The 11,191-nt window shown below is 38.0% G+C and overlaps 1 pseudogene; it reads left to right on the top strand.

The window, feature by feature from the left end:
- Positions 1-540: 540 nt before the first annotated feature.
- On the top strand, positions 541-1,060 carry LOC106010115 (ubiquitin-conjugating enzyme E2 L3 pseudogene; annotated as a pseudogene).
- Positions 1,061-11,191: the final 10,131 nt, after the last annotated feature.

Here is an 11,191-nt window from a genome sequence, read left to right as displayed (position 1 = left end):
AATTGATAGATCAAGCCCTGAAATACTGGCAAAGAGTATTGCAAACAGTACCAAAATATTGCTACCATTAACCAGATGGTTTCTGTGCTCAGTGAATACATTATCAGTGATTCCCTAAACATTCATCAAAATTAACTAATCAAGCAACTAAAAGACAAATGAAAAAATGGTAGATGAATCTTTGTTTATTAGTTTCAGATGAACATACTGGACTTTCCCCCAAATGTTTTAATTAAATCATTTCCAGCTCTCTTAAAGGACAAATGAGAAAGAATGCACAGCAAAAATAATTATTCAGAAAAATATGATAAAAATTATACCACCATAAAAAGCTTAAAGAACTCCCCAAATGATTAGGTGATGGTCGTATTTATAATCAGTCAAGTTCTCTAAACCAGCAAGAACATTTCTTTTTTCCCACTTCCTTGTACTCACAAGCCCTGTCCAAATTTATTTTTTTCAAATTTATTTTTGATAAGCTCATCTTGTAATTTCTCCAATCTTCTTTCCTTAGAGCTAAGAAATCTACTAAATCTGGAATTTCACTAGTGGATTGAAAAAACACAGGGAGAGAGTAGCAGCACCAGATCCAAGATGCCAGCCAGCAGGAGGCTGAAGAAGGAGCTTGAGGAGATCCACAAATGTGGAATGAAAATCTTCTGCAACATCCAGGTTAATGAAGCTAATTTATTGATTTGGCAAGGGCTTATTGTTCCTGACAACCCTCCATATGATAAGAGGCCTTTAGAATTGAAATCAACTTTCCAGCAGTGTACCCACTCAAGTCACCAAAGATCACATTTAAAACAAAGATCTATCACCCAAACACTGATGAAAAAGGGCAGTTTTGCCTGCTGGTAATTAGTGTTGAGAACTGGAAGCCAGCGACCAAGACTGACCAAATAATCCAGTCCCTCATAGCACTAGTGAACAACTCCCAGCCCAAGCACCCACTCCGGGCTGACCTAGCTGAAGAATACTCTAAGGACCGTAAAAAAAATTCTGTAAGAATGCTGAAGAGTTTACAAAGAGATATGGGGGAAAACAACTTATGGACTAAAATCTGCCACTAATGATTCTAGCAAACGTGAGCAGAGATCCCGCAAAGCAGGACTCGGTGGAAAATTGACACGTGCCTGCCTGGTGTTCACTTGTGGCAGTTACTAACTTTCTACAATTTTCTTAATCAAAAGTGATCTAGTAACCTGTAAAGAAAGGATTGAAAATTTCAGACATTCTAGTTCTTTCTTTGTTTTAAAAATCACTGCTTTAATTCACTTCAAAAGTGTGTGTTTCTTTTCTTGTCCAAATTTACTCAAAATCTTCAAATTACATTTAGCCCATAAAGTTTTTAAAAAGGAAAATAAGGGTTCTGGTTCCCCTTCCTTCCATGCCCTTACAACTCCCACTCTCCTAGCATTCAGTTTGTTTTTCACAGATTCACTTCCTAAGACCCAGGTCCCATCTTTTCTGCAAAGAAGAAATGGCTCTGGTGGCTTTTCTTCTCCCAGGCCACACAGTCCTTGGGAGTTGGTTCAGATTCTCCTGATACCAGTCTATAACATCCTTTTAAAAAAATTCCAAACAAGTAAAGAAGCCCCCCCCCCCCCCCAAAATGAAAGTGAAAAAGAAAAGCCCTGCAAAGGGAGGCCCAGGTCTTCTGTAAAAACCTGACTCGTGTTTCCACGAAAGTGTGGAGTGTGTGGGCAGGCCCCGCTCTCTGTGTGTACCTGGCTGAACCGCAGCCTTTCCTGGCCTCTGTAGGGAAACCCTCCGTGCCCGCGGGAGGGAGGGCTTGCCCCCTGAGGACACTGCGCTTGTGAGATGATGAATGAATTTTTCACCACAAAGGCTCCTGAGGCCCAAATTCAGCACCCTTCCCTGCAGCCATGTTAGAAGATCCATTGGTCAGCGCAGGTAGAGCAGAAGCCAGAATATCCATTTCCAACTCCAAGCTCCTCCATCGGAGTATGCCACTGGGCTCTGAGACTCCTCTCTACAGCAGTCCCACCACAGCCCTCGCTTGGCACACTTTAACTTTTTGTGGGATTGGAATTGGCTGGACCCAGTTTCGCATCTGGCATCAGTCTGGGCTTCCTGGGGCCCCTGCCGGCCCCTTCCTTCTGAGCAGCCCAGCCCCAGTCTTCTTTTTCCCTTCCGACTCAGTCTCTGCAGTGTCACCCTCCACTTGAAGCTCACTCAGTAATACCTTTCAGTGTGTTTTATATTGTTTTGATTGCCTTTTTCGTAGAAATAAAAATTGACTGGGTGGGGGGGAGAAAGTAAAAACTTAAACCTTAGCTCCTTTTCCACTTATTTCTGCTTCATTAGAATTTGCCTATAATTTTCCTCAGCTTAATTCTGATTATTACTTTCATTACCCATAATTATTCCGAGGCAAATGTAAGTTACATAGCAATATTCTGATATGGGAATAGAGTGACATTCACATTCAGACCTTAGCTGCTGAACACATTGAAATTTTATGATTAGGTCTCACAGCAAAAAAAGAGAGCTAAATCAGTGCTAAAGAGACTTGGGCAGGAAGACCTAAGAGATTAAAATTTTAAACTATGAATTATGTTCTTGGAATTTAGGATGCAACGATTATGTTCTTTGTTTTTCTTCTCTGAGTTTTGGCTAACAGGTTAGTGAGATGAGATAAAAAATAAAAAAACAAGTTGAGGAGATCATCACAAAGAGATATTGAACCCCTCTTTAAAAAAAAGGTAGGAGAAAGACTGAGAGGAGAGAACTCCGGTCTTCATATGCTCTTCATCAAGACTTCTGCAAGTATTCATTTCCAGAACCAGGCTGGATCCCCTAACAGCCGCCTTCAGGAAGCCTAAACGCTAATCAGTGGCAATTAAAAGTTTCATTGGGCACTATTAAAACTTTCAAAGTCAATGAGTTGGAGTAGCAGTGGCAAATGAGTGGCAATGGGGATTGTTAAATAGTCACTGTTTGCAAGATACATCAGCCGTAGGAGTGTGCAAATTAAAAGATTTCTCCTGCGACACCGAGTCACTGAGAAACTCATTTAATCACATCCCTAAATAATTAGAAGCTCCGTGCATTCATTAAAAACCAAAAATAAGTTCTTGCACCATGTGCAGGTAAATGACAGCAGGGACACGCAAAAGTTGTTTTCTAGTTCAGACTCAGAAAAATGTGTCATTTTTTATTGGTTGAAGAAAAAAAAAATTCCCTATAATAATTTTGTGATTATGCTCTCGTTAGGAGCCACAGAGGAACTCAAAAAGCCCAGAGCTCTCATAAACTATCCTGTTATTTCTATTTCCTCCTCAATAACAGTTTTATGGTAAAACTAACATAATGAGACTTAGTACTCTTTAGCCCTTTGCCTGGGGATCCTCGGTGACATTATACATACTAAGGTTAAGAGGAACTTCATACCAAAAATATCAGGTGGCTGGAGATGTACGCAGTTTACATTGCATAGATTTTTCAAAGAAGTTGTGTCCAAATATCTTTGGAGTTTGGTTTGGAAAGAAAGAATAAGGAAAACATTTCACCTTTCAGCCATTCTTTCACAAGAAGGAATATGTTCACGTGGCCACTGTTGATGCTGACTTGTAGCAAGCTGTCAACTCTGCCAGGATGAGCCTCTGATACCCATGCTGAATGCAGTGCCCTTGACCATAGCTTTAGTTTGGGTAGAAGAAAGAAGCGGTCACTCGTTCCATTTACAGTTGTGCCTTGCTCCCTCCTTGGCACCTGGGCATTAGCACCATGGGCGATATAATGTTGAATCACTTGGAAACCTTGACTCGAAGAGTTTGCGCATGGATAGAGAAGATAAAGCAGTTCTTTAACCATGATAATGCAAGGTGTAGAGAGGTAAGGCACTATTAAGTGCCTAAAAGATTTCTGGCAGACACTGCTAGAGTTATTTGGGAAAGATGGCTAGGGGCCAAGAGTGGGGCAGAGGCTGTCCTTAAAACGAATAATGATTTTCATAGCTTTCACTGTGTGCAGGACCAGTACCAGTGCTGTATTTCTAAGTGTGTTTGATGACCACTTGTTAGAAAATCAATGGGTTTATCTTCTCCTCTTCAAAAATGTTTTAGTATAGTTTAATAACCTATTGTGAAACAAACACTTATAAAAGCACAAGCTGGATTATTAAGTAGAATACTGCCAGTCTTTATTGGGCCCCATCTCAGAGTCATTACTTTCTCTCCTGTTTGGGATACAAAGCACTCTCCAGTCTGATTACAACCTGTGCCACCAGACTAATGTCCCGTCACTCTGCCCTATGCTCCAGTCACACCAAATCTTCGCAGTCTCTTAACATGATAACCTTTCATGAGTCTCTAACTTTGTTCGGCCCTTTCTGTTTTTCTTGAATGTCTTCTCATATCCTTTCTTTCCTACACCCTAGACCTCCTTTACCTAGGAATCATCTTCAAATATCCAGTTGAAAAGCTGTTTCTTACCTGAAGCCATCTAGTGTGTGCTCAATCAGTATGTGTTAAATGAACATGAGCTCACATGTGAGAAATGTGGATAAGACCCCTTGTTCAACAATGACCTTATTCACAGCAGTTGAAGAATTTTTTTTTCCTGAAGTCACTGATGTATACTTTAACTAATTAATACTAGAGGATGGGAACGTAAAAAGAATGTTAAAATTCTTCTTTGCATAAATTTTAAAGGTGGTTTTAGGGCAGAGCCATGTCAACTTATGAAACCCAAGAATCTACAGTTAACACTTCACTTTCCAAAAGATGACAAGGAATTTCACCTTAGTTTTGTTCCTATTGGAGTCTCACAAGTTAGAATAAGTACAACTTAAGGAAATATTGTAATAAATCTCTTTAAATACTAGTAATCCAAGTTTAGTACATTGCAGATACATTTCTGTACACTTCTATAAGAGTAAGGGTGACTGATGATAAGATATTATTAAACAAAAGTCAAGGATTCAAGCCCTTTTAATGGATGCTATACATGCAAAACAAGTTTCTATTTCAGTGACTAACAGCACAATAGTAATCAGCTAAGGAGGTAGAAAGGGGAAGCCATAGAAGAAGGAAAAGATCTATAGAAGTGCTTATTATAGAAGCCATTGGGAATTTCAAGAAAGCCAAAGATGACAAAGGGATTCAAAGTACCACATTTCTAAGATTGGTAGAAGTAAGCCCGAGAGGTATTACCCTATACCTCTTAAAATGCAGAACTCGTGCTACACTCCCACAAAAGGAAAAGAGATGTGATTTGAAGAAAGGTGTAGTGGTGAGGGCTGATGCCAGATTACATGATATTGAGAGGTAAATGGGTAAGGAGTAAAATGGAACCAAACCACATACTCAAAACCATTGGAAACAAAAGGGGGAAAATAGGACAATGACCAAAATGGGTACCTGGGTCAAAGAATGTGGTTTGTTATTTTCTTTTGTTTGGCTGAAGGGAGAGGATCCCGTGGTAGCTGGAGGGAAATTAGGGAGAGGGGTAAAGAGAGTTGAAATTAGCTTTCTGATAAAGCAAGAAGGCTAAAACTTGAGGCCTTAGCATTTAAAAAAGAAAATCTGTACTCTGAAATTAGAAGATGGGGAAAGAGTTGTAGGACATTATTTAGGTAGAAATATTCATATCCTTTGATCTTTGTCTAAAATGAGAGAAAAGACTATTCATTACAAGTATTGGAAATGTACAAAAAAGTAAGGGAATCAAGAGATTGATGGAAGGAGGAGGGACGGAAAAGGGGATGAAAAAGGTATTAAGATATATTAGGTACATGTACCAACTCCCCAGGAGGAATGTAAGCATTATGTTCCACAAACATGTGCTAATAAAGAAACTGATCTGAAAAAAAAGAGTGATGATATAATACATGAAGCAATTATTAGGGTTGCATGTATTAGAAACAATAAAGTATTGCTAAAATACATCAACAAAAATCCTTGCACTTCGTAACTCTGGAAGGCCCTGAAAAGTCATGATAATAAGTTGAGGATAACAAAGGGCTGGCTGTTGGTAGTAGAATGTACGTACATGCTTAAGAAGGCCATCATTGGGCTAGGGATTAGCTCAGTGATTCTGCCCCCTGCCTTGCAAGCGCAAGGTCCCAAGTTCTATCCCTGGTACCAAAAAAGGGGGGACATCATTAAAATAACGTCCATGGAGACTTTGTATGGAAGGACTAACTCATAAGACTATGTAGGGAGAGAGCATTTCAGGGTGCCCCACATATTTTTACTAACTAAAAATGCTCAAATTTAATTTTTTGGATGAAATAGAAAGTATGTGGTAGGCAGAGACCAGCCAAAGCAACCCTGAGTATAATCCATTTATTGTCCTTTTATCATTTGAAGTCTGGTATTGGATTTGCCATTATGGGCTCCACTACACGTCAACTGAACTGCTTCACAGGTGTGTGGGATCTTTCTAATCTGATTGTTACCTTTCAGAGAGAGAGATTCTGTTGTCCTAAACATCTTTTTATTTTTCTAGCAGGGCTTAATTTTGTGTGTGTGTGTGTTACACCTATAAAATATCATAGAGAAAGGCTAATTGAGAAAATAGACCCTACTGAGGTGAGGTTGATAGAAAAGCAGCAGATTATCTGCTAGCAGAGCTCTATTGCTTACCAGTTATAATGTAAAATGTTATTAGACTAAATTGATTCCTGAAAGGGTTGATACTTCCATTGTGAAGTGCAATTGATACACAAGAAATAGAAATTGTGTTGTCTGTGTCTGGTGGTGGTGGTGGCCAGTGCTGGGACTGCTATTGGAATTGTGCCTATTCTTAAAAATGTTGTCAACAATAAGACTTCTTTCAAACATTGAAAAAATGTACCTTTCTGGTGGTTTACAATGAGACCAAGAGAAAAAATGAAAATCTGAGAACAAGAGAAACAATAAGAGAGAGAAAGAAAAAGAGAGAAGTTAATTCATCCTATGTCTCTTTGTGTCTGCACCACCCAAAGCAAAAAAACAACAAAAGCAAATAAAAAACAAAGCAAAAAAGCCTAATTTTTAAACAAAGAACAATTGTTGACTTGTTCTTGAATGTCATTAAAAAAATGGCAACACAAATAGAAAGGCATCCCATGTTCAGTGCTTAGAAAAATTAATATTGTAAGATGGCAACATTCCCCAAATGATGTCTAGAATCCCCACAATTTCTATCAAAATCCCAGCTGCTTCCTTTTTTGCAGAACTTGACAAGCTGATCCAAAAACTCATAGAGAAATGCATGGGACTCAAAACAGACTTGGAAGATAAGAACAAGTTGGAAGACTCACTTTTTTATTATAAAGTTTATTACAAAGCTACAGTGAGCAAAACATTTGGATTAATGGAATAAAACTGAGAGTCCAGAATATGCTTATACAATTATTGTCAATTTATTTTTAACATGGCTGCTAAAACAATTCAATGATGAAATAATAGACATTCCAGAAAACATTGCTGGAACAGTTGGATAGCCACATGTACAAGAATGAAATTTTATTCTTTAATTAATTTGTCATGAAATTTTGCTTTATTTTTTCATAGAATCAAGAAGACTGTTTTTAAAAAATATTTTCTTTATTAATATTTACTTGTATTACATTAAAATAATTTTTAAAAAAAATGAAATTTGATAAGACTTATACTATATAGAAAATTTAAAATGAATGCAAGACCTAAATAAAAGAGCTAAAACTGCAAAAGTCATAGTACAAAATATAGATTCAAATTTTCATGACTTTGGATTATGCAATGGACTCTCAAATATACCATCAACAGCAAAGCATAAGCAGTCAAAGAAAAAAGTGTATAAATCAGACTTCTTCAAAATTAGAGACTTTTGTATGTCAAAAGACACTATCAAGGAAGGGAAAAGACAGCCCTCGGAACTGGAGAAAATATTTTCAAATCATATATCTGATGAGAATATATATAACTTAAAATTCAATGAAAAACAGACAAATCAACTTAAAATGGATAGAAGATTAGACATTTCTCTGAGGAATTTATAATAATGGTCAAGAAGCATATTTAAGATGCCCAACATAAGGGCAGGGGATTTAGCTCAGTGGTTTCATTGCCTGCTGAAGCGCAAGGACCCAAGTTTGATCCCCGGTACCCCCCCCCAAAAAAAAACCTAGTAAGATGAACAACATCGTTAGCTATCAGGAAAATGTAAACCGCAAGCACAATAGAATACAATAGCACATAGACTAGAGTGGCTATAATCAGAAAGACAGTGAAGATTGGGGAAATTGGAACACATATACATTATCAGTGGTGAAGGACTTTTGAAAACAGGTTGGCAGTTCCTCAAAATATTAACTGTAGGGTTATGACCCAGCAGTTCTGCTCCTAGGAATGTACATAGAAGAAAGGAAACATATGTCCACATAAAAAAAAAAACTTGTATCCAGAGAACAATCCAAATGTCCATTAACTGATGTATGGATAAACAGAATATTGTATATCCTTTCAAGGAATATTATTTAGCCATAAAAATGATTGAAGTATTGATACATGCCAAAATATAGATGAGTCCTGAAAACATTATGGTAATTGAGAGAAGTCAGACATAAAATCCCACATATTATATTATCCCATTTATATAAAATATCCAGAATAAGCAAATCCACAGAGAGAGAAAGTAGATTAATGGTAAGATTTCATGGTTTTTGTATGTATTCTGCAAGACCGAGGGCCTTACCAAATGCTCCGAGGAGCTGACTGCAGCGACGAACACCCGGGAAGGAACACACCGGACAAGTTGGAAAATAAAACAGACCTTTATTAGTCTGGCCAGACGGCACTCCCAAAGCAAAATAGCTTAGAGAGGCAACTGGCTCAGAGTCCGAGGCTGTTTTATAGGGGGTTGAGGGGGAGTTTAACATGTAGATGTATGAAAAAAAAGGAACAAAGGTTAGTGGTCGACTGTCACGTACTGATGGTCAGCAGACATACACACTAATGGTCACGACCGTCACCTACTGATGGTCAGCAGATACATTGATGGATTGTTCTACAGGTAGTGGGCCCGGGAACATTCGTTCTCCGGACAAACAAGGGGTTGAGCAATTTTACTTAGGAACTCTGTTTCGTTACAGATTTTATTATCCCAGAACTAACAAGCACATTTTAACCATTGATTTATAAGTACAATAGAGGCTAGGGGAATAATTGATTTTGGAATCATGCAGTCCCACAATTCATACCACATTTTCTCTATCATGCATCCATTTTTGGACTTTGAGGTTGATTCCATATCCTGGCTATTGTGAATGGTGCTGCAATAAACATGAGAGTGAAAACAGATGTCTTTTCAATTTTTCTCTTTAAAAGTTGATTGTCTTGGGTATTTGTTATAGTAATGGAAGACTAACACAAATATATAAAATATTATGTGTCGATCAAAAATAAAAACAATGAAAGTAGATTAGTGTTTACTAGGGGTAGAGAGGAAGAAAGAAAAGGTAAATAAACACTAATGGATATGGATTTCTTTTTCAGGTGATAAAATGTTCTGCAGTCATATAGTGGCAATGACTACACAACTTTGTGAGTGTACTAAAATTTGCAGTGTACTAATATTGCAGGCTTTAAAATGATAAATTTAAGGCATCTGAATTATATCCCAGTAATTTTTAAAAAGAAAAAATTTACCCTTGAATTTGCATTAGGTAGAGGGAAAATAAAGCAAAGCAACCACTTTACTGCATTATCTGGTTATTTGACTGGATTATGTTGTGTTAGCTAGTCAGTGTGGTCCAATAGTCAACAAAATATTTCACATCACTCCAGTCAGGTAAAGAGAAAAGGGTCATTTTATGTCTTGACTGCCTGTTCAACTGTATGGTGTAATGGTCGAGGCTGGCTTTTTTTATTGCTCTTGTAAATGTGCACTGAGGCTCTCCAATAATGGGCAGAACCAATAAACATAGTGAACAAATTAATAATAAAACCAAATCATGAAAGGAAAATAGCAAAAGACTGGCATGCACTGTTGTCAGAACAAACGCACTGGAGTGAGAAAAGCAGCCTGTTGGATTTAGCTGCTCAGGAACAGCAATTTACTTAGAAAGCAGCTGCCTTTCCAGAATGGATTGTCTTCTGATAAAAGTGATGAATATGTATGTATGAGAAGAGAGGAGAGCTGATTAAAGATTGCACCCAGGATAACTCAATTGATTTCTGTCAGAACTGTGTAACTAGCCTGTGAAGCAGCATTATCAGCAGGTTGTTTGTAGTAGGGTGTAGTCAAAACATACTTTTCTACCCTGCCCTCCATATTATACTACATGATAGCAACAAACAAAATGAAAGACTATTCCCATAAGGATTTAGGTTTGGGTGATTTTTTTTACATTGTTGCTGCCATTAATGTATTTTAAAATAATTTTATGAGTGCTTATTTTTGCAAAATATTTTCATGCATGCGTATAACATATTTTGATCATATCTCTCAGTTATCCTCCCATACATCCCTTTCCCCCATTCTTAGTTCCTTCCTCTTGTCTAATAATATCACTAACATATTTTATGAACCTAAAACATTCATTGTACTCCCTTGAACTACTCAATTGAAAGAGTATTCAAGAGCAGGTCATGTGTGATATGTTTTTGCATATGATCTCTGCAAAAACAAAACGAAACGAAACAGAAACCCTACAAAATTAACACAACCTTTTCCCACCACAGCTCCCCAGGAGTGAGTAGAGTGGATGACCAGGCATGTCTGAAACTGGGCCTTGGGAGTGTGGGTAGTAAGAAGCTGCCACAGCTTCCACGTTGAATGTCTCAGAAGGTCCCTATGTCAAAGACTTTGGTCTGGTCTCTGGTGCAATGCCATTAGGAGGTGGTAGAACTTTTGGGAAGCAGGGCCTGGTGAGAGTACTTAGATCATTGGGAGCACATCCTCAGAGAGAATTGTGAGACTCAGTCTCTTCCTTTTTGCTTCATTTCCTGACTCACAAGAGTGCTTTCGCTCCACCATGTATTCCCCCATGATGTGCCACACTTCTCCAAGGTCCAAAGCAATGGGGCCTTTTGATCTTGGACTAGAACCTCCAGAACTCTGAGCCAAAATAAACCTTCCCCCCTTTTAAGGTAACTGTCTCAGGTATTTTGTTTTAGTGATGGAAAACTAACACAGAAGCCCCTCCTATATTCCTGTTTTGTTTTGTTTTTGTTTCTTTCACTTGCTTTAATGACCC

This window comes from Heterocephalus glaber, unplaced genomic scaffold (genome assembly GCF_053883595.1).
Source record: "Heterocephalus glaber isolate CG9 unplaced genomic scaffold, H.glaber_assembly_v1.0 deba00001442, whole genome shotgun sequence".
In the NCBI taxonomy this organism is placed as follows: Eukaryota; Metazoa; Chordata; class Mammalia; order Rodentia; family Bathyergidae; genus Heterocephalus; species Heterocephalus glaber.
Note: the sequence above shows the minus strand (reverse complement) of the source record. Positions and strands in the feature narration are given on the sequence as shown.